The following is a 23,407-nucleotide window of genomic DNA, read 5'->3' as shown; positions in this document are numbered from 1 at the left end:
ATGGGGTGATTACAAAGGAAGGGATTTGGTGGTGGACATCATCTTTTTATGCCCCCCCTCACTCTCAGAAGGGGTTACATTTTGGGGAGCAGTGTCAAAAGGGGCATTAGGGTGCATTATTAAGGGGTGCCAGGAGACACAGTCCTCCATTCTATAGGCTCATCAACAACCAACAAGAACAACAGGTAATTCAGCAAGTAGATTTAAAGCCTCTCTGTGGATTTATGTTCATACTGCTCCCTCTAGTAATGTTACAAGGCAACTGCAGTTTAATCACTGGATTGAGAAAGGGGCCGTCCTATGCAAATAATCTCCTCCCATGATTACTTCTGTGAGCTTCCGTTGTGATACAATGATAGGACCTTCAACATATGCTCTTCAGCAGATTTGTAAAGTTATCAAATTGCCTTAGGCTAAGGATTGTTCCACTTGAAGGCCCTCAGATAAGTACCCACCCTCACTTAGCAGGGTACTGAATTACATGCAGTAATCCTCTATACAGAAGATGGCGTTTGTGGGCCTACTGTAAAGGCTGTATGCTAAAACTGGGATGTTTAAAATTCTATAGCACAGCAGCCATAGGTCGAGGTTATAGCAGAGGGTGGGAGTAGAAAGAGAGTGTGAGTCAGGTGGTAGGGGTGGAGCAAGAAGGACAGGCAGAGAGAGACCCATATAGAGAGAGGAGGTATAGACAGATAATAGCAGGGGTGGTTGGAGAACTTAGAGGAGGAAGGGGGACATTGAGGGAGCATGGTGGGAGACCAAGAGTGGGTGGAGTCACAGAGGAAAGGCAGTGCCAGGATGCAGGAGAAGAAGCGGTGTAGGCCAGAGAGCAAGAGTGAGTGCAGGACAGGAAGCATAGTGGAGTGGGGTCAATGCTGACAAGCAAGCAGAGCCCACCCCCTCACATGCAAATGGGGTGATTTCAAAGGAAGGGATTTGGTGGTGGACATCATCTTTTTATGCCCCCCCTCACTCTCAGAAGGGGTTACATTTTGGGGAGCAGTGTCAAAAGGGGCATTAGGGTGCATTATTAAGGGGTGCCAGGAGACACAGTCCTCCATTCTATAGGCTCATCAAAAACCAACAAGAACAACAGGTAATTCAGCAAGTAGATTTAAAGCCTCTCTGTGGATTTATGTTCATACTGCTCCCTCTAGTAATGTTACAAGGCAACTGCAGTTTAATCACTGGATTGAGAAAGGGGCCGTCCTATGCAAATAATCTCCTCCCATGATTACTTCTGTGAGCTTCCGTTGTGATACAATGATAGGACCTTCAACATATGCTCTTCAGCAGATTTGTAAAGTTATCAAATTGCCTTAGGCTAAGGATTGTTCCACTTGAAGGCCCTCAGATAAGTACCCCACCCTCACTTAGCAGGGTACTGAATTACATGCAGTAATCCTCTATACAGAACATGGCCGTTCGTGGGCCTACTGTAAAGGCTGTATGCTAAGACTGGGATGTTTAAAATCCCATAGCACAGCAGCCATAGGTCCAGATTATAGCAGAGGGTGGGAGTAGAAAGAGAGTGTGAGTCAGGTGGTAGGGGTGGAGCAAGAAGAACAGGCAGAGAGAGACCCATATAGAGAGAGGAGGTATAGACAGATAATAGCAGGGGTGGTTGGAGAACTTAGAGGAGGAAGGGGGACATTGAGGGAGCATGGTGGGAGACCAAGAGTGGGTGGAGTCACAGAGGAAAGGCAGTGCCAGGATGCAGGAGAAGAAGCGGTGTAGGCCAGAGAGCAAGAGTGAGTGCAGGACAGGAAGCATAGTGGAGTGGGGTCACTGCTGACAAGCAAGCAGAGCCCACCCCCTCACATGCAAATGGGGTGATTACAAAGGAAGGGATTTGGTGGTGGACATCATCTTTTTATGCCCCCCCTCACTCTCAGAAGGGGTTACATTTTGGGGAGCAGTGTCAAAAGGGGCATTAGGGTGCATTATTAAGGGGTGCCAGGAGACACAGTCCTCCATTCTATAGGCTCATCAACAACCAACAAGAACAACAGGTAATTCAGCAAGTAGATTTAAAGCCTCTCTGTGGATTTATGTTCATACTGCTCCCTCTAGTAATGTTACAAGGCAACTGCAGTTTAATCACTGGATTGAGAAAGGGGCCGTCCTATGCAAATAATCTCCTCCCATGATTACTTCTGTGAGCTTCCGTTGTGATACAATGATAGGACCTTCAACATATGCTCTTCAGCAGATTTGTAAAGTTATCAAATTGCCTTAGGCTAAGGATTGTTCCACTTGAAGGCCCTCAGATAAGTACCCACCCTCACTTAGCAGGGTACTGAATTACATGCAGTAATCCTCTATACAGAAGATGGCGTTTGTGGGCCTACTGTAAAGGCTGTATGCTAAAACTGGGATGTTTAAAATTCTATAGCACAGCAGCCATAGGTCGAGGTTATAGCAGAGGGTGGGAGTAGAAAGAGAGTGTGAGTCAGGTGGTAGGGGTGGAGCAAGAAGGACAGGCAGAGAGAGACCCATATAGAGAGAGGAGGTATAGACAGATAATAGCAGGGGTGGTTGGAGAACTTAGAGGAGGAAGGGGGACATTGAGGGAGCATGGTGGGAGACCAAGAGTGGGTGGAGTCACAGAGGAAAGGCAGTGCCAGGATGCAGGAGAAGAAGCGGTGTAGGCCAGAGAGCAAGAGTGAGTGCAGGACAGGAAGCATAGTGGAGTGGGGTCAATGCTGACAAGCAAGCAGAGCCCACCCCCTCACATGCAAATGGGGTGATTTCAAAGGAAGGGATTTGGTGGTGGACATCATCTTTTTATGCCCCCCCTCACTCTCAGAAGGGGTTACATTTTGGGGAGCAGTGTCAAAAGGGGCATTAGGGTGCATTATTAAGGGGTGCCAGGAGACACAGTCCTCCATTCTATAGGCTCATCAAAAACCAACAAGAACAACAGGTAATTCAGCAAGTAGATTTAAAGCCTCTCTGTGGATTTATGTTCATACTGCTCCCTCTAGTAATGTTACAAGGCAACTGCAGTTTAATCACTGGATTGAGAAAGGGGCCGTCCTATGCAAATAATCTCCTCCCATGATTACTTCTGTGAGCTTCCGTTGTGATACAATGATAGGACCTTCAACATATGCTCTTCAGCAGATTTGTAAAGTTATCAAATTGCCTTAGGCTAAGGATTGTTCCACTTGAAGGCCCTCAGATAAGTACCCCACCCTCACTTAGCAGGGTACTGAATTACATGCAGTAATCCTCTATACAGAACATGGGCGTTTGTGGGCCTACTGTAAAGGCTGTATGCTAAGACTGGGATGTTTAAAATCCCATAGCACAGCAGCCATAGGTCCAGGTTATAGCAGAGGCTGGGAGTAGAAAGAGAGTGTGAGTCAGGTGGTAGGGGTGGAGCAAGAAGGACAGGCAGAGAGAGACCCATAAAGAGAGAGAAGGTATAGACAGATAATAGCAGGGGTGGTTGGGGATCTTAGAGGAGGAAGGGGGACATTGAGGGAGCATGGTGGGAGACCAAGAGTGGGTGGAGTCACAGAGGAAAGGCAGTGCCAGGATGCAGGAGAAGAAGCGGTGTAGGCCAGAGAGCAAGAGTGAGTGCAGGACAGGAAGCATAGTGGAGTGGGGTCACTGCTGACAAGCAAGCAGAGCCCACCCCCTCACATGCAAATGGGGTGATTACAAAGGAAGGGATTTGGTGGTGGACATCATCTTTTTATGCCCCCCCTCACTCTCAGAAGGGGTTACATTTTGGGGAGCCGTGTCAAAAGGGGCATTAGGGTGCATTATTAAGGGGTGCCAGGAGACACAGTCCTCCATTCTATAGGCTCATCAAAAACCAACAAGAACAACAGGTAATTCAGCAAGTAGATTTAAAGCCTCTCTGTGGATTTATGTTCATACTGCTCCCTCTAGTAATGTTACAAGGCAACTGCAGTTTAATCACTGGATTGAGAAAGGGGCCGTCCTATGCAAATAATCTCCTCCCATGATTACTTCTGTGAGCTTCCGTTGTGATACAATGATAGGACCTTCAACATATGCTCTTCAGCAGATTTGTAAAGTTATCAAATTGCCTTAGGCTAAGGATTGTTCCACTTGAAGGCCCTCAGATAAGTACCCCACCCTCACTTAGCAGGGTACTGAATTACATGCAGTAATCCTCTATACAGAACATGGGCGTTTGTGGGCCTACTGTAAAGGCTGTATGCTAAGATTCGGATGTTTAAAATTCTATAGCACAGCAGCCATAGGTCCAGGTTATAGCAGAGGGTGGGAGTAGAAAGAGAGTGTGAGTCAGGTGGTAGGGGTGGAGCAAGAAGGACAGGCAGAGAGAGACCCATATAGAGAGAGAAGGTATAGACAGATAATAGCAGGGGTGGTTGGAGAACTTAGAGGAGGAAGGGGGACATTGAGGGAGCATGGTGGGAGACCAAGAGTGGGTGGAGTCACAGAGGAAAGGCAGTGCCAGGATGCAGGAGAAGAAGTGGTGTAGGCCAGAGAGGAAGAGTGAGTGCAGGACAGGAAGCATAGTGGAGTGGGGTCACTGCTGACAAGCAAGCAGAGCCCAGCCCCTCGCATACAAATGGGGTGATTACAAAGGAAGGGATTTGGTGGTGGACATCATCTTTTTATGCCCCCCCTCACTCTCAGAAGGGGTCAAATTTTGGGGAGCAGTGTCAAAAGGGGCATTAGGGTGCATTATTAAGGGGTGCCAGGAGACACAGTCCTCCATTCTAAAGGCTCATCAAAAACCAACAAGAACAAAAGGTAATTCAGCAAGTAGATTTAAAGCCTCTCTGTGGATTTATGTTCAACTGCTCCCTCTAGTAATGTTACATGGCAACTGCAGTTTAATCACTGGATTGAGAAAGGGGCCGTCCTATGCAAATAATCTCCTCCCATGATTACTTCTGTGAGCTTCCGTTGTGATACAATGATAGGACCTTCAACATATGCTCTTCAGCAGATTTGTAAAGTTATCAAATTGCCTTAGGCTAAGGATTGTTCCACTTGAAGGCCCTCAGATAAGTACCCCACCCTCACTTAGCAGGGTACTGAATTACATGCAGTAATCCTCTATACAGAACATGGCCGTTCGTGGGCCTACTGTAAAGGCTGTATGCTAAGACTGGGATGTTTAAAATCCCATAGCACAGCAGCCATAGGTCCAGGTTATAGCAGAGGGTGGGAGTAGAAAGAGAGTGTGAGTCAGGTGATAGGGGTGGAGCAAGAAGAACAGGCAGAGAGCGACCCATATAGAGAGAGGAGGTATAGACAGATAATAGCAGGGGTGGTTGGAGAACTTAGAGGAGGAAGGGGGACATTGAGGGAGCATGGTGGGAGACCAAGAGTGGGTGGAGTCACAGAGGAAAGGCAGTGCCAGGATGCAGGAGAAGAAGCGGTGTAGGCCAGAGAGCAAGAGTGAGTGCAGGACAGGAAGCATAGTGGAGTGGGGTCACTGCTGACAAGCAAGCAGAGCCCACCCCCTCACATGCAAATGGGGTGATTACAAAGGAAGGGATTTGGTGGTGGACATCATCTTTTTATGCCCCCCCTCACTCTCAGAAGGGGTTACATTTTAGGGAGCAGTGTCAAAAGGGGCATTAGGGTGCATTATTAAGGGGTGCCAGGAGACACAGTCCTCCATTCTATAGGCTCATCAAAAACCAACAAGAACAACAGGTAATTCAGCAAGTAGATTTAAAGCCTCTCTGTGGATTTATGTTCATACTGCTCCCTCTAGTAATGTTACAAGGCAACTGCAGTTTAATCACTGGATTGAGAAAGGGGCCGTCCTATGCAAATAATCTCCTCCCATGATTACTTCTGTGAGCTTCCGTTGTGATACAATGATAGGACCTTCAACATATGCTCTTCAGCAGATTTGTAAAGTTATCAAATTGAATAGGCTAAGGAATGTTCCACTTGAAGGCCCTCAGATAAGTACCCCAACCTCACTTAGCAGGGTACTGAATTACATGCAGTAATCCTCTATACAGAACATGGGTGTTCGTGGGCCTACTGTAAAGGCTGTGTGCTAAGACTGGGATGTTTAAAATCCCATAGCACAGCTGCCATAGGCCCAGGTTATAGCAGAGGGTGGGAGTCGAAAGAGAGTGTGAGTCAGGTGGTAGGGGTGGAGCAAGAAGGACAGGCAGAGAGAGACCCATATAGAGAGAGGAGGTATAGACAGATAATAGCAGGGGTGGTTGGAGAACTTAGAGGAGGAAGGGGGACATTGAGAAGCATGGTGAGAGACCAAGAGTGGGTGGAGTCACAGAGGAAAGGCAGTGCCAGGATGCAGGAGAAGAAGTGGTGTAGGCCAGAGAGCAAGAGTGAGTGCAGGACAGGAAGCATAGTGGAGTGGGGTCACTGCTGACAAGCAAGCAGAGCCCAGCCCCTCGCATACAAATGGGGTGATTACAAAGGAAGGGATTTGGTGGTGGACATCATCTTTTTATGCCCCCCCTCACTCTCAGAAGGGGTCAAATTTTGGGGAGCAGTGTCAAAAGGGGCATTAGGGTGCATTATTAAGGGGTGCCAGGAGACACAGTCCTCCATTCTAAAGGCTCATCAAAAACCAACAAGAACAAAAGGTAATTCAGCAAGTAGATTTAAAGCCTCTCTGTGGATTTATGTTCATACTGCTCCCTCTAGTAATGTTACAAGGCAACTGCAGTTTAATCACTGGATTGAGAAAGGGGCCGTCCTATGCAAATAATCTCCTCCCATGATTACTTCTGTGAGCTTCCGTTGTGATACAATGATAGGACCTTCAACATATGCTCTTCAGCAGATTTGTAAAGTTATCAAATTGCCTTAGGCTAAGGATTGTTCCACTTGAAGGCCCTCAGATAAGTACCCCACCCTCACTTAGCAGGGTACTGAATTACATGCAGTAATCCTCTATACAGAACATGGGCGTTCGTGGGCCTACTGTAAAGGCTGTATGCTAAGATTGTGATGTTTAAAATCCCATAGCACAGCAGCCATAGGTCCAGGTTATAGCAGAGGGTGGGAGTAGAAAGAGAGTGTGAGTCAGGTGATAGGGGTGGAGCAAGAAGAACAGGCAGAGAGAGACCCATATAGAGAGAGGAGGTATAGCCAGATAATAGCAGGGGTGGTTGGAGAACTTAGAGGAGGAAGGGGGACATTGAGGGAGCACGGTGGGAGACCAAGAGTGGGTGGAGTCACAGAGGAAAGGCAGTGCCAGGATGCAGGAGAAGAAGCGGTGTAGGCCAGAGAGCAAGAGTGAGTGCAGGACAGGAAGCATAGTGGAGTGGGGTCACTGCTGACAAGCAAGCAGAGCCCACCCCCTCACATGCAAATGGGGTGATTACAAAGGAAGGGATTTGGTGGTGGACATCATCTTTTTATGCCCCCCCCTCACTCTCAGAAGGGGTTACATTTTGGGGAGCAGTGTCAAAAGGGGCATTAGGGTGCATTATTAAGGGGTGCCAGGAGACACAGTCCTCCATTCTATAGGCTCATCAAAAACCAACAAGAACAACAGGTAATTCAGCAAGTAGATTTAAAGCCTCTCTGTGGATTTATGTTCATACTGCTCCCTCTAGTAATGTTACAAGGCAACTGCAGTTTAATCACTGGATTGAGAAATGGGCCGTGCTATGCAAATAATCTCCTCCCATGATTACTTCTGTGAGCTTCCGTTGTGATACAATGATAGGACCTTCAACATATGGTCTTCAGCAGATTTGTAAAGTTATCAAATTGCCTTAGGCTAAGGATTGTTCCACTTGAAGGCCCGCAGATAAGTACCCCACCCTCACTTAGCAGGGTACTGAATTACATGCAGTAATCCTCTCTACAGCACATGGGCGTTCGTGGGCCTACTGTAAAGGCTGTATGCTAAGACTGGGATGTTTAAAATCCCATAGCACAGCAGCCATAGGTCCAGGTTATAGCAGAGGGTGGGAGTAGAAAGAGAGTGTAAGTCAGGTGGTAGGGGTGGAGCAAGAAGAACAGGCAGAGAGAGACCCATATTGAGAGAGGAGGTAGAGACAGATAATAGCAGGGGTGGTTGGAGAACTTAGAGGAGGAAGGGGGACATTGAGGGAGCATGGTGGGAGACCAAGAGTGGGTGGAGTCACAGAGGAAAGGCAGTGCCAGGATGCAGGAGAAGAAGTGGTGTAGGCCAGAGAGCAAGAGTGAGTGGAGGACAGGAAGCATAGTGGAGTGGGGTCACTGCTGACAAGCAAGCAGAGCCCACCCCCTCACATGCAAATGGGGTGATTACAAAGGAAGGGATTTGGTGGTGGACATCATCTTTTTATGCCCCCCCTCACTCTCAGAAGGGGTTACATTTTGGGGAGCAGTGTCAAAAGGGGCATTAGGGTGCATTATTAAGGGGTGCCAGGAGACACAGTCCTCCATTCTATAGGCTCATCAAAAACCAACAAGAACAACAGGTAATTCAGCAAGTAGATTTAAAGCCTCTCTGTGGATTTATGTTCATACTGCTCCCTCTAGTAATGATACAAGGCAACTGCAGTTTAATCACTGATTGAGAAAGGGGCCGTCCTATGCAAATAATCTCCTCCCATGATTACTTCTGTGAGCTTCCGTTGTGATACAATGATAGGACCTTCAACATATGGTCTTCAGCAGATTTGTAAAGTTATCAAATTGCCTTAGGCTAAGGATTGTTCCACTTGAAGGCCCGCAGATAAGTACCCCACCCTCACTTAGCAGGGTACTGAATTACATGCAGTAATCCTCTCTACAGCACATGGGTGTTCCTGGGCCTACTGTAAAGGCTGTATGCTAAGACTGGAATGTTAAAATCCCATAGCACAGCAGCCTTAGGTCCAGGTTATAGCAGAGTGTGGGAGTAGAAAGAGAGTGTGAGTCAGGTGGTAGGGGTGGAGCAAGAAGGACAGGAAGAGAGAGACCCATATAGAGAGAGGAGGTATAGACAGATAATAGCAGGGGTGGTTGAGAACTTAGAGGAGGAAGGGGGACATTGAGGGAGCATGGTGGGAGACCAAGAGTGGGTGGAGTCACAGAGGAATGGCAGTGCCAGGATGCAGGAGAAGCAAGTGGTGTAGGCCAGAGAGCAAGAGTGAGTGCAGGACAGGAAGCATAGTGGAGTGGGGTCACTGCTGACAAGCAAGCAGAGCCCAGCCCCTCGCATGCAAATGGGGTGATTACAAAGGAAGGGATTTGGTGATGGACATCATCTTTTTATGCCCCCCCTCACTCTCAGAAGGGGTCAAATTTTGGGGAGCAGTGTCAAAAGGGGCATTAGGGTGCATTATTAAGGGGTGCCAGGAGACACAGTCCTCCAATCTAAAGGCTCATCAAAAACCAACAAGAACAAAAGGTAATTCAGCAAGTAGATTTAAAGCCTCTCTGTGGATTTATGTTCAACTGCTCCCTCTAGTAATGTTACATGGCAACTGCAGTTTAATCACTGGATTGAGAAAGGGGCAGTCCTATGCAAATAATCTCCTCCCATGATTACTTCTGTGAGCTTCCGTTGTGATACAATGATAGGACCTTCAACATATGCTCTTCAGCAGATTTGTAAAGTTATCAAATTGCCTTAGGCTAAGGATTGTTCCACTTGAAGGCCCTCAGATAAGTACCCCACCCTCACTTAGCAGGGTACTGAATTACATGCAGTAATCCTCTATACAGAACATGGGCGTTCGTGGGCCTACTGTAAAGGCTGTATGCTAAGACTGGGATGTTTAAAATCCCATAGCACAGCAGCCATAGGTCCAGGTTATAGCAGAGGGTGGGAGTAGAAAGAGAGTGTGAGTCAGATGATAGGGGTGGAGCAAGAAAAACAGGCAGAGAGAGACCCATATAGAGAGAGGAGGTATAGACAAATAATAGCAGGGGTGGTTGGAGAACTTAGAGGAGGAAGGGGGACATTGAGGGAGCATGGTGGGAGACCAAGAGTGGGTGGAGTCACAGAGGAAAGGCAGTGCCAGGATGCAGGAGAAGAAGCGGTGTAGGCCAGAGAGCAAGAGTGAGTGCAGGACAGGAAGCATAGTGGAGTGGGGTCACTGCTGACAAGCAAGCAGAGCCCACCCCCTCACATGCAAATGGGGTGATTACAAAGGAAGGGATTTGGTGGTGGACATCATCTTTTTATGCCCCCCCTCACTCTCAGAAGGGGTTACATTTTGGGGAGCAGTGTCAAAAGGGGCATTAGGGTGCATTATTAAGGGGTGCCAGGAGACACAGTCCTCCATTCTATAGGCTCATCAAAAACCAACAAGAACAACAGGTAATTCAGCAAGTAGATTTAAAGCCTCTCTGTGGAATTATGTTCATACTGCTCCCTCTAGTAATGTTACAAGGCAACTGCAGTTTAATCACTGGATTGAGAAAGGGGCCGTCCTATGCAAATAATCTCCTCCCATGATTACTTCTGTGAGCTTCCGTTGTGATACAATGATAGGACCTTCAACATATGCTCTTCAGCAGATTTGTAAAGTTATCAAATTTCCTTAGGCTAAGGATTGTTCCACTTGAAGGCCCTCAGATAAGTACCCCACCCTCACTTAGCAGGGTACTGAATTACATGCAGTAATCCTCTATACAGAACTTGGGCGTTGGTGGGCCTACTGTAAAGGCTGTATGCTAAGACTGGGATGTTTCAAATCCCATATCACAGCAGCCATAGGTCCAGGTTATAGCAGAGGGTGGGAGTAGAAAGAGAGTGTGAGTCAGGTGATAGGGGTGGAGCAACAAGAACAGGCAGAGAGAGACCCATATAGAGAGAGAGGAGGTATAGACAGATAATAGCAGGGGTGGATGGAGAACTTAGAGGAGGAAGGGGGACATTGAGGGAGCATGGTGGGAGACCAAGAGTGGGTGGAGTCACAGAGGAAAGGCAGTGCCAGGTTGCAGGAGAAGAAGCGGTGTAGGCCAGAGAGCAAGAGTGAGTGCAGGACAGGAAGCATAGTGGAGTGGGGTCACTGCTGACAAGCAAGCAGAGCCCACCCCCTCACATGCAAATGGGGTGATTTCAAAGGAAGGGATTTGGTGGTGGACATCATCTTTTTATGCCCCCCCTCACACTCAGAATGGGTTACATTTTGGGGAGCAGTGTCAAAAGGGGCATTAGGGTGCATTATTAAGGGGTGCCAGGAGACACAGTCCTCCATTCTATAGGCTCATCAAAAACCAACAAGAACAACAGGTAATTCAGCAAGTAGATTTAAAGCCTCTCTGTGGATTTATGTTCATACTGCTCCCTCTAGTAATGTTACAAGGCAACTGCAGTTTAATCACTGGATTGAGAAAGGGGCCGTCCTATGCAAATAATCTCCTCCCATGATTACTTCTGTGAGCTTCCGTTGTGATACAATGATAGGACCTTCAACATATGCTCTTCAGCAGATTTGTAAAGTTATCAAATTGCCTTAGGCTAAGGATTGTTCCACTTGAAGGCCCTCAGATAAGTACCCCACCCTCACTTAGCAGGGTACTGAATTACATGCAGTAATCCTCTATACAGGACATGGGCGTTTGTGGGCCTACTGTAAAGGCTGTATGTTAAGACTGGGATGTTTAAAATCCCATAGCACAGCAGCCATAGGTCCAGGTTATAGCAGAGGGTGGGAGTAGAAAGAGAGTGTGAGTCACGTGGTAGGGGTGGAGCAAGAAGGACAGGCAGAGAGAGACCCATATAGAGAGAGGAGGTATAGACAGATAATAGCAGGGGTGGTTGGAGAACTTAGAGGAGGAAGGGGGACATTGAGGGAGCATGGTGGGAGACCAAGAGTGGGTGGAGTCACAGAGGAAAGGCAGTGCCAGGATGCAGGAGAAGAAGCGGTGTAGGCCAGAGAGCATGAGTGAGTGCAGGACAGGAAGCATAGTGGAGTGGGGTCACTGCTGACAAGCAAGCAGAGCCCACCCCCTCCCATGCAAATGGGGTGATTACAAAGGAAGGGATTTGGTGGTGGACATCATCTTTTATTCCCCCCCTCACTCTCAGAAGGGGTTACATTTTGGGGAGCAGTGTCAAAAGGGGCATTAGGGTGCATTATTAAGGGGTGCCAGGAGACACAGTCCTCCATTCTATAGGGTCATCAAAAACCAACAAGAACAACAGGTAATTCAGCAAGTAGATTTAAAGCCTCTCTGTGGATTTATGTTCATACTGCTCCCTCTAGTAATGTTACAAGGCAACTGCAGTTTAATCACTGGATTGAGAAAGGGGCCGTCCTATGCAAATAATCTCCTCCCATGATTACTTCTGTGAGCTTCCGTTGTGATACAATGATAGGACCTTCAACATATGGTCTTCAGCAGATTTGTAAAGTTATCAAATTGCCTTAGGCTAAGGATTGTTCCACTTGAAGGCCCTCAGATAAGTACCCCACCCTCACTTAGCAGGGTACTCAATTACATACATTAATCGTCTCTACAGCACATGGGTGTTCGTGGGCCTACTGTAAAGGCTGTTTGATAAGACTGGGCTGTTTAAAATCCCATAGCACAGCAGCCATAGGTCCAGGTTATAGCAGAGGGTGGGAGTAGAAAGAGAGTGTGAGTCAGGTGGTAGGGGTGGAGCAAGAAGGACAGGCAGAGAGAGACCCATATAGAGAGAGGAGGTATAGACAGATTATAGCAGGGGTGGTTGGAGAACTTAGAGGAGGAAGGGGGACATTGAGGGAGCATGGTGGGAGACCAAGAGTGGGTGGAGTCACAGAGGAAAGGCAGTGCCAGGATGCAGGAGAAGAAGTGGTGTGGGCCAGAGAGCAAGAGTGAGTGCAGGACAGGATGCATGGTGGAGTGGGGTCACTGCTGACAAGCAAGCAGAGCCCATCCCCTCGCATACAAATGGGGTGATTACAAAGGAAGGGATTTGGTGGTGGACATCATCTTTTTATGCCCCCCCTCACTCTCAGAAGGGGTCAAATTTTGGGGAGCAGTGTCAAAAGGGGCATTAGGGTGCATTATTAAGGGGTGCCAGGAGACACAGTCCTCCATTCTAAAGGCTCATCAAAAACCAACAAGAACAAAAGGTAATTCAGCAAGTAGATTTAAAGCCTCTCTGTGGATTTATGTTCAACTGCTCCCTCTAGTAATGTTACATGGCAACTGCAGTTTAATCACTGGATTGAGAAAGGGGCCGTCCTATGCAAATAATCTCCTCCCATGATTACTTCTGTGAGCTTCCGTTGTGATACAATGATAGGACCTTCAACATATGCTCTTCAGCAGATTTGTAAAGTTATCAAATTGCCTTAGGCTAAGGATTGTTCCACTTGAAGGCCCTCAGATAAGTACCCCACCCTCACTTAGCAGGGTACTGAATTACATGCAGTAATCCTCTATACAGAACATGGGCGTTTGTGGGCCTACTGTAAAGGCTGTATGCTAAGACTGGGATGTTTAAAATCCCATAGCACAGCAGCCATAGGTCCAGGTTATAGCAGAGGGTGGGAGTAGAAAGAGAGTGTGAGTCAGGTGGTAGGGGTGGAGCAAGAAGGACAGGCAGAGAGAGACCCATATAGAGAGAGGAGGTATAGACAGATAATAGCAGGGGTGGTTGGGGAACTTAGAGGAGGAAGGGGGACATTGAGGGAGCATGGTGGGAGACCAAGAGTGGGTGGAGTCACAGAGGAAAGGCAGTGCCAGGATGCAGGAGAAGAAGTGGTGTAGGCCAGAGAGCAAGAGTGAGTGCAGGACAGGATGCATGGTGGAGTGGGGTCACTGCTGACAAGCAAGCAGAGCCCAGCCCCTCGCATACAAATGGGGTGATTACAAAGGAAGGGATTTGGTGGTGGACATCATCTTTTTATGCCCCCCCTCACTCTCAGAAGGGGTCAAATTTTGGGGAGCAGTGTCAAAAGGGGCATTAGGGTGCATTATTAAGGGGTGCCAGGAGACACAGTCCTCCATTCTAAAGGCTCATCAAAAACCAACAAGAACAAAAGGTAATTCAGCAAGTAGATTTAAAGCCTCTCTGTGGATTTATGTTCAACTGCTCCCTCTAGTAATGTTACATGGCAACTGCAGTTTAATCACTGGATTGAGAAAGGGGCCGTCCTATGCAAATAATCTCCTCCCATGATTACTTCTGTGAGCTTCCGTTGTGATACAATGATAGGACCTTCAACATATGCTCTTCAGCAGATTTGTAAAGTTATCAAATTGCCTTAGGCTAAGGATTGTTCCACTTGAAGGCCCTCAGATAAGTACCCCACCCTCACTTAGCAGGGTACTGAATTACATGCAGTAATCCTCTATACAGAACATGGCCGTTCGTGGGCCTACTGTAAAGGCTGTATGCTAAGACTGGGATGTTTAAAATCCCATAGCACAGCAGCCATAGGTCCAGGTTATAGCAGAGGGTGGGAGTAGAAAGAGAGTGTGAGTCAGGTGATAGGGGTGGAGCAAGAAGAACAGGCAGAGAGCGACCCATATAGAGAGAGGAGGAGGGGACATTGAGGACGCTAAACTAACGCCAACTACGTTAGAGGCGTCTAGCGCCAAAGTTCCCGGAATGTGCGTCATTTTTTAGCGTGAACCCCTTCCTTGCGTTAATGATATGCAAGGGAGGCGTTCCCGTCTTAAAAAATGACTCCCAGGCCTTTACGTGGTATTTATACTCCTGGGCAAAAGAGACGCCCGGGAGTGGGCGTGGCTAAAAACGGCGCATTTGCGCCGCTTTTTAACGCCTGGGTCATGCATGGCGTTAAGGGACAAGTGGGCTCAAAATGAGCCCAGAGTGCCCTCCCCTGCCCCCAGGGACCCCCCCTGCCACCCTTGCCCACCCCAGGAGGACACCCAAGGACGGAGGGACCCATCCCATGGACATTAAGGTAAGTTCAGGTAAGTATTTTTTTTTTAATTTTTTGTGGCATAGGGGGGCCTGATTTGTGCCCCCCTACATGCCACTATGCCCAATGACCATGCCCAGGGGACCGAAGTCCCCTGGGCATGGCCATTGGGCAAGGGGGCATGACTCCTATCTTTACAATGATAGGAGTCATGTTGATGGGGGATGGGCGTCGAAAAAAAATGGCGCAAGTCGGGTTACGACGATTTTTTCGACGTAACCTGACTTGCCCCATTTTAAGACGCCCATACGCCATTTTCCCCCTACGCCAGCGCTGTCTGGTCTACGTGGTTTTTTCCCACGCAAACCAGGCAGCGCCGGTCTGATTGCGCCGTCTAACGCCATTCCATAAATACGGCGCCCGCATGGCGCTTCAGAATGGCGTTAGACGGCGCAAAATTTTTTGACGCTAAACTGCGTTAGCGCAGTTTAGCGTCAAAAAGTATAAATATGGGCCTGAGGGAGCATGGTGGGAGACCAAGAGTGGGTGGAGTCACAGAGGAAAGGCAGTGCCAGGATGCAGGAGAAGAAGCGGTGTAGGCCAGAGAGCAAGAGTGAGTGCAGGACAGGAAGCATAGTGGAGTGGGGTCACTGCTGACAAGCAAGCAGAGCCCACCCCCTCACATGCAAATGGGGTGATTACAAAGGAAGGGATTTGGTGGTGGACATCATCTTTTTATGCCCCCCCTCACTCTCAGAAGGGGTTACATTTTGGGGAGCAGTGTCAAAAGGGGCATTAGGGTGCATTATTAAGGGGTGCCAGGAGACACAGTCCTCCATTCTATAGGCTCATCAAAAACCAACAAGAACAACAGGTAATTCAGCAAGTAGATTTAAAGCCTCTCTGTGGATTTATGTTCAACTGCTCCCTCTAGTAATGTTACATGGCAACTGCAGTTTAATCACTGGATTGAGAAAGGGGCCGTCCTATGCAAATAATCTCCTCCCATGATTACTTCTGTGAGCTTCCGTTGTGATACAATGATATGACCTTCAACATATGCTCTTCAGCAGATTTGTAAAGTTATCAAATTGCCTTAGGCTAAGGATTGTTCCACTTGAAGGCCCTCAGATAAGTACCCCACCCTCACTTAGCAGGGTACTGAATTACATGCAGTAATCCTCTATACAGAACATGGGCGTTTGTGGGCCTACTGTAAAGGCTGTATGCTAAGACTGGGATGTTTAAAATCCCATAGCACAGCAGCCATAGGTCCAGGTTATAGCAGAGGGTGGGAGTAGAAAGAGAGTGTGAGTCAGGTGGTAGGGGTGGAGCAAGAAGGACAGGCAGAGAGAGACCCATATAGAGAGAGGAGGTATAGACAGATAATAGCAGGGGTGGTTGGGGAACTTAGAGGAGGAAGGGGGACATTGAGGGAGCATGGTGGGAGACCAAGAGTGGGTGGAGTCACAGAGGAAAGGCAGTGCCAGGATGCAGGAGAAGAAGTGGTGTAGGCCAGAGAGCAAGAGTGAGTGCAGGACAGGATGCATGGTGGAGTGGGGTCACTGCTGACAAGCAAGCAGAGCCCAGCCCCTCGCATACAAATGGGGTGATTACAAAGGAAGGGATTTGGTGGTGGACATCATCTTTTTATGCCCCCCCTCACTCTCAGAAGGGGTCAAATTTTGGGGAGCAGTGTCAAAAGGGGCATTAGGGTGCATTATTAAGGGGTGCCAGGAGACACAGTCCTCCATTCTAAAGGCTCATCAAAAACCAACAAGAACAAAAGGTAATTCAGCAAGTAGATTTAAAGCCTCTCTGTGGATTTATGTTCAACTGCTCCCTCTAGTAATGTTACATGGCAACTGCAGTTTAATCACTGGATTGAGAAAGGGGCCGTCCTATGCAAATAATCTCCTCCCATGATTACTTTTGTGAGCTTCCGTTGTGATACAATGATAGGACCTTCAACATATGCTCTTCAGCAGATTTGTAAAGTTATCAAATTGCCTTAGGCTAAGGATTGTTCCACTTGAAGGCCCTCAGATAAGTACCCCACCCTCACTTAGCAGGGTACTGAATTACATGCAGTAATCCTCTATACAGAACATGGCCGTTCGTGGGCCTACTGTAAAGGCTGTATGCTAAGACTGGGATGTTTAAAATCCCATAGCACAGCAGCCATAGGTCCAGGTTATAGCAGAGGGTGGGAGTAGAAAGAGAGTGTGAGTCAGGTGATAGGGGTGGAGCAAGAAGAACAGGCAGAGAGCGACCCATATAGAGAGAGGAGGTATAGACAGATAATAGCAGGGGTGGTTGGAGAACTTAGCAGGAGAAGAAGCGGTGTAGGCCAGAGAGCAAGAGTGAGTGCAGGACAGGAAGCATAGTGGAGTGGGGTCACTGCTGACAAGCAAGCAGAGCCCACCCCCTCACATGCAAATGGGGTGATTACAAAGGAAGGGATTTGGTGGTGGACATCATCTTTTTATGCCCCCCCCTCACTCTCAGAAGGGGTTACATTTTGGGGAGCAGTGTCAAAAGGGGCATTAGGGTGCATTATTAAGGGGTGCCAGGAGACACAGTCCTCCATTCTATAGGCTCATCAAAAACCAACAAGAACAACAGGTAATTCAGCAAGTAGATTTAAAGCCTCTCTGTGGATTTATGTTCATACTGCTCCCTCTAGTAATGTTACAAGGCAACTGCAGTTTAATCACTGGATTGAGAAAGGGGCCGTCCTATGCAAATAATCTCCTCCCATGATTACTTCTGTGAGCTTCGTTGTGATACAATGATAGGACCTTCAACATATGCTCTTCAGCAGATTTGTAAAGTTATCAAATTGCCTTAGGCTAAGGATTGTTCCACTTGAAGGCCCTCAGATAAGTACCCCACCCTCACTTAGCAGGGTACTGAATTACATGCAGTAATCCTCTATACAGAACATGGGCGTTTGTGGGCCTACTGTAAAGGCTGTATGCTAAGACTGGGATGTTTAAAATCCCATAGCACAGCAGCCATAGCTCCAGGTTATAGCAGAGGGTGGGAGTAGAAAGAGAGTGTGAGTCAGGTGGTAGGGGTGAAGCAAGAAGGACAGGCAGAGAGAGACCCATATAGAGAGAGGAGGTATAGACAGATAATAGCAGGGGTGGTTGGAGAACTTAGAGGAGGAAGGGGGACATTGAGGGAGCATGGTGGGAGACCAAGAGTGGGTGGAGTCACAGAGGAAAGGCAGTGCCAGGATGCAGGAGAAGAAGTGGTGTAGGCCAGAGAGCAAGAGTGAGTGCAGGACAGGAAGCATAGTGGAGTGGGGTCACTGCTGACAAGCAAGCAGAGCCCAGCCCCTCGCATACAAATGGGGTGATTACAAAGGAAGGGATTTGGGTGGTGGACATCATCTTTTTATGCCCCCCTCACTCTCAGAAGGGGTCAAATTTTGGGGAGCAGTGTCAAAAGGGGCATTAGGGTGCATTATTAAGGGGTGCCAGGAGACACAGTCCTCCATTCTAAAGGCTCATCAAAAACCAACAAGAACAAAAGGTAATTCAGCAAGTAGATTTAAAGCCTCTCTGTGGATTTATGTTCAACTGCTCCCTCTAGTAATGTTACATGGCAACTGCAGTTTAATCACTGGATTGAGAAAGGGGCCGTCCTATGCAAATAATCTCCTCCCATGATTACTTCTGTGAGCTTCCGTTGTGATACAATGATAGGACCTTCAACATATGCTCTTCAGCAGATTTGTAAAGTTATCAAATTCCCTTAGGCTAAGGATTGTTCCACTTGAAGGCCCTCAGATAAGTACCCCACTCTCACTTAGCAGGGTACTGAATTACATGCAGTAATCCTCTATACAGCACATGGCCGTTCGTGGGCCTACTGTAAAGGCTGTATGCTAAGACTGGGATGTTTAAAATCCCATAGCACAGCAGCCATAGGTCCAGGTTATAGCAGAGGGTGGGAGTAGAAAGAGAGTGTTGGTCAGGTGGTAGGGGTGGAGCAAGAAGAACAGGCAGAGAGAGACCCATAGAGAGAGAGGAGGTATAGACAGATAATAGCAGGGGTGGTTGGAGAACTTAGAGGAGGAAGGGGGACATTGAGGGAGCATGGTGGGAGACCAAGAGTGGGTGGAGTCACAGAGGAAAGGCAGTGCCAGGATGCAGGAGAAGAAGTGGTGTAGGCCAGAGAGCAAGAGTGAATGCAGGACAGGAAGCATAGTGGAGTGGGGTCACTGCTGACAAGCAAGCAGAGCCCACCCCCTCACATGCAAATGGGGTGATTACAAAGGAAGGGATTTGGTGGTGGACATCATCTTTTTATGCCCCCCCCTCACTCTCAGAAGGGGTTACATTTTGGGGAGCAGTGTCAAAAGGGGCATTAGGGTGCATTATTAAGGGGTGCCAGGAGACACAGTCCTCCATTCTATAGGCTCATCAAAAACCAACAAGAACAACAGGTAATTCAGCAAGTAGATTTAAAGCCTCTCTGTGGATTTATGTTCATACTGCTCCCTCTAGTAATGTTACAAGGCAACTGCAGTTTAATCACTGGATTGAGAAAGGGGCCGTCCTATGCAAATAATCTCCTCCCATGATTACTTCTGTGAGCTTCCGTTGTGATACAATGATAGGACCTTCAACATATGCTCTTCAGCAGATTTGTAAAGTTATCAAATTGCCTTAGGCTAAGGATTGTTCCACTTGAAGGCCCTCAGATAAGTACCCCACCCTCACTTAGCAGGGTACTGAATTACATGCAGTAATCCTCTATACAGAACATGGGCGTTCGTGGGCCTACTGTAGAGGCTGTGTGCTAAGACTGGGATGTTTAAAATCCCATAGCACAGCAGCCATAGGTCCAGGTTATAGCAGAGGGTGGGAGTAGAAAGAGAGTGTGAGTCAGGTGGTAGGGGTGGAGCAAGAAGGACAGGCAGAGAGAGACCCATATAGAGAGAGGAGGTATAGACACATTATAGCAGGGGTGGTTGGAGAACTTAGAGGAGGAAGGGGGACATTGAGGGAGCATGGTGGGAGACCAAGAGTGGGTGGAGTCACAGAGGAAAGGCAATGCCAGGATGCAGAAGAAGAAGTGGTGTAGGCCAGAGAGCAAGAGTGAGTGCAGGACAGGATGCATGGTGGAGTGGGGTCACTGCTGACAAGCAAGCAGAGCCCAGCCCCTCGCATACAAATGGGGTGATTACAAAGGAAGGGATTTGGTGGTGGACATCATCTTTTTATGCCCCCCCTCACTCTCAGAAGGGGTCAAATTTTGGGGAGCAGTGTCAAAAGGGGCATTAGGGTGCAATATTAAGGGGTGCCAGGAGACACAGTCCTCCATTCTAAAGGCTCATCAAAAACCAACAAGAACAAAAGGTAATTCAGCAAGTAGATTTAAAGCCTCTCTGTGGATTTATGTTCAACTGCTCCCTCTAGTAATGTTACATGGCAACTGCAGTTTAATCACTGGATTGAGAAAGGGGCCGTCCTATGCAAATAATCTCCTCCCATGATTACTTCTGTGAGCTTCCGTTGTGATACAATGATAGGACCTTCAACATATGCTCTTCAGCAGATTTGTAAAGTTATCAAATTGCCTTAGGCTAAGGATTGTTCCACTTGAAGGCCCTCAGATAAGTACCCCACCCTCACTTAGCAGGGTACTGAATTACATGCAGTAATCCTCTATACAGAACATGGGCGTTTGTGGGCCTACTGTAAAGGCTGTATGCTAAGACTGGGATGTTTAAAATCCCATAGCACAGCAGCCATAGGTCCAGGTTATAGCAGAGGGTGGGAGTAGAAAGAGAGTGTGAGTCAGGTGGTAGGGGTGGAGCAAGAAGGACAGGCAGAGAGAGACCCATATAGAGAGAGGAGGTATAGACAGATAATAGCAGGGGTGGTTGGGGAATTTAGAGGAGGAAGGGGGACATTGAGGGAGCATGGTGGGAGACCAAGAGTGGGTGGAGTCACAGAGGAAAGGCAGTGCCAGGATGCAGGAGAAGAAGTGGTGTAGGCCAGAGAGCAAGAGTGAGTGCAGGACAGGATGCATGGTGGAGTGGGGTCACTGCTGACAAGCAAGCAGAGCCCAGCCCCTCGCATACAAATGGGGTGATTACAAAGGAAGGGATTTGGTGGTGGACATCATCTTTTTATGCCCCCCCTCACTCTCAGAAGGGGTCAAATTTTGGGGAGCAGTGTCAAAAGGGGCATTAGGGTGCATTATTAAGGGGTGCCAGGAGACACAGTCCTCCATTCTAAAGGCTCATCAAAAACCAACAAGAACAAAAGGTAATTCAGCAAGTAGATTTAAAGCCTCTCTGTGGATTTATGTTCAACTGCTCCCTCTAGTAATGTTACATGGCAACTGCAGTTTAATCACTGGATTGAGAAAGGGGCCGTCCTATGCAAATAATCTCCTCCCATGATTACTTCTGTGAGCTTCCGTTGTGATACAATGATAGGACCTTCAACATATGCTCTTCAGCAGATTTGTAAAGTTATCAAATTGCCTTAGGCTAAGGATTGTTCCACTTGAAGGCCCTCAGATAAGTACCCCACCCTCACTTAGCAGGGTACTGAATTACATGCAGTAATCCTCTATACAGAACATGGCCGTTCGTGGGCCTACTGTAAAGGCTGTATGCTAAGACTGGGATGTTTAAAATCCCATAGCACAGCAGCCATAGGTCCAGGTTATAGCAGAGGGTGGGAGTAGAAAGAGAGTGTGAGTCAGGTGATAGGGGTGGAGCAAGAAGAACAGGCAGAGAGCGACCCATATAGAGAGAGGGTGGTTGGAGAACTTAGCAGGAGAAGAAGCGGTGTAGGCCAGAGAGCAAGAGTGAGTGCAGGACAGGAAGCATAGTGGAGTGGGGTCTCTGCTGACAAGCAAGCAGAGCCCACCCCCTCACATGCAAATGGGGTGATTACAAAGGAAGGGATTTGGTGGTGGACATCATCTTTTTATGCCCCCCCCTCACTCTCAGAAGGGGTTACATTTTGGGGAGCAGTGTCAAAAGGGGCATTAGGGTGCATTATTAAGGGGTGCCAGGAGACACAGTCCTCCATTCTATAGGCTCATCAAAAACCAACAAGAACAACAGGTAATTCAGCAAGTAGATTTAAAGCCTCTCTGTGGATTTATGTTCATACTGCTCCCTCTAGTAATGTTACAAGGCAACTGCAGTTTAATCACTGGATTGAGAAAGGGGCCGTCCTATGCAAATAATCTCCTCCCATGATTACTTCTGTGAGCTTCGTTGTGATACAATGATAGGACCTTCAACATATGCTCTTCAGCAGATTTGTAAAGTTATCAAATTGCCTTAGGCTAAGGATTGTTCCACTTGAAGGCCCTCAGATAAGTACCCCACCCTCAATTAGCAGGGTACTGAATTACATGCAGTAATCCTCTATACAGAACATGGGCGTTTGTGGGCCTACTGTAAAGGCTGTATGCTAAGACTGGGATGTTTAAAATCCCATAGCACAGCAGCCATAGCTCCAGGTTATAGCAGAGGGTGGGAGTAGAAAGAGAGTGTGAGTCAGGTGGTAGGGGTGAAGCAAGAAGGACAGGCAGAGAGAGACCCATATAGAGAGAGGAGGTATAGACAGATAATAGCAGGGGTGGTTGGAGAACTTAGAGGAGGAAGGGGGACATTGAGGGAGCATGGTGGGAGACCAAGAGTGGGTGGAGTCACAGAGGAAAGGCAGTGCCAGGATGCAGGAGAAGAAGTGGTGTAGGCCAGAGAGCAAGAGTGAGTGCAGGACAGGATGCATGGTGGAGTGGGGTCACTGCTGACAAGCAAGCAGAGCCCAGCCCCTCGCATACAAATGGGGTGATTACAAAGGAAGGGATTTGGTGGTGGACATCATCTTTTTATGCCCCCCCTCACTCTCAGAAGGGGTCAAATTTTGGGGAGCAGTGTCAAAAGGGGCATTAGGGTGCATTATTAAGGGGTGCCAGGAGACACAGTCCTCCATTCTAAAGGCTCATCAAAAACCAACAAGAACAAAAGGTAATTCAGCAAGTAGATTTAAAGCCTCTCTGTGGATTTATGTTCAACTGCTCCCTCTAGTAATGTTACATGGGAACTGCAGTTTAATCACTGGATTGAGAAAGGGGCCGTCCTATGCAAATAATCTCCTCCCATGATTACTTCTGTGAGCTTCCGTTGTGATACAATGATAGGACCTTCAACATATGCTCTTCAGCAGATTTGTAAAGTTATCAAATTGCCTTAGGCTAAGGATTGTTCCACTTGAAGGCCCTCAGATAAGTACCCCACCCTCACTTAGCAGGGTACTGAATTACATGCAGTAATCCTCTATACAGAACATGGCCATTCGTGGGCCTACTGTAAAGGCTGTATGTTAAGACTGGGATGTTTAAAATCCCATAGCACAGCAGCCATAGGTCCAGGTTATAGCAGAGGGTGGGAGTAGAAAGAGAGTGTGAGTCAGGTGATAGGGGTGGAGCAAGAAGAACAGGCAGAGAGCGACCCATATAGAGAGAGGAAGTATAATCAGATAATAGCAGGGGTGGTTGGAGAACTTAGAGGAGGAAGGGGGACATTGAGGGAGCATGGTGGGAGACCAAGAGTGGGTGGAGTCACAGAGGAAAGGCAGTGCCAGGATGCAGGAGAAGAA

The sequence above is a fragment of the Pleurodeles waltl genome, chromosome 1_2, assembly GCF_031143425.1.
Source record: "Pleurodeles waltl isolate 20211129_DDA chromosome 1_2, aPleWal1.hap1.20221129, whole genome shotgun sequence".
NCBI lineage: Eukaryota > Metazoa > Chordata > Amphibia > Caudata > Salamandridae > Pleurodeles > Pleurodeles waltl.
This window is presented reverse-complemented; position numbering follows the sequence as displayed.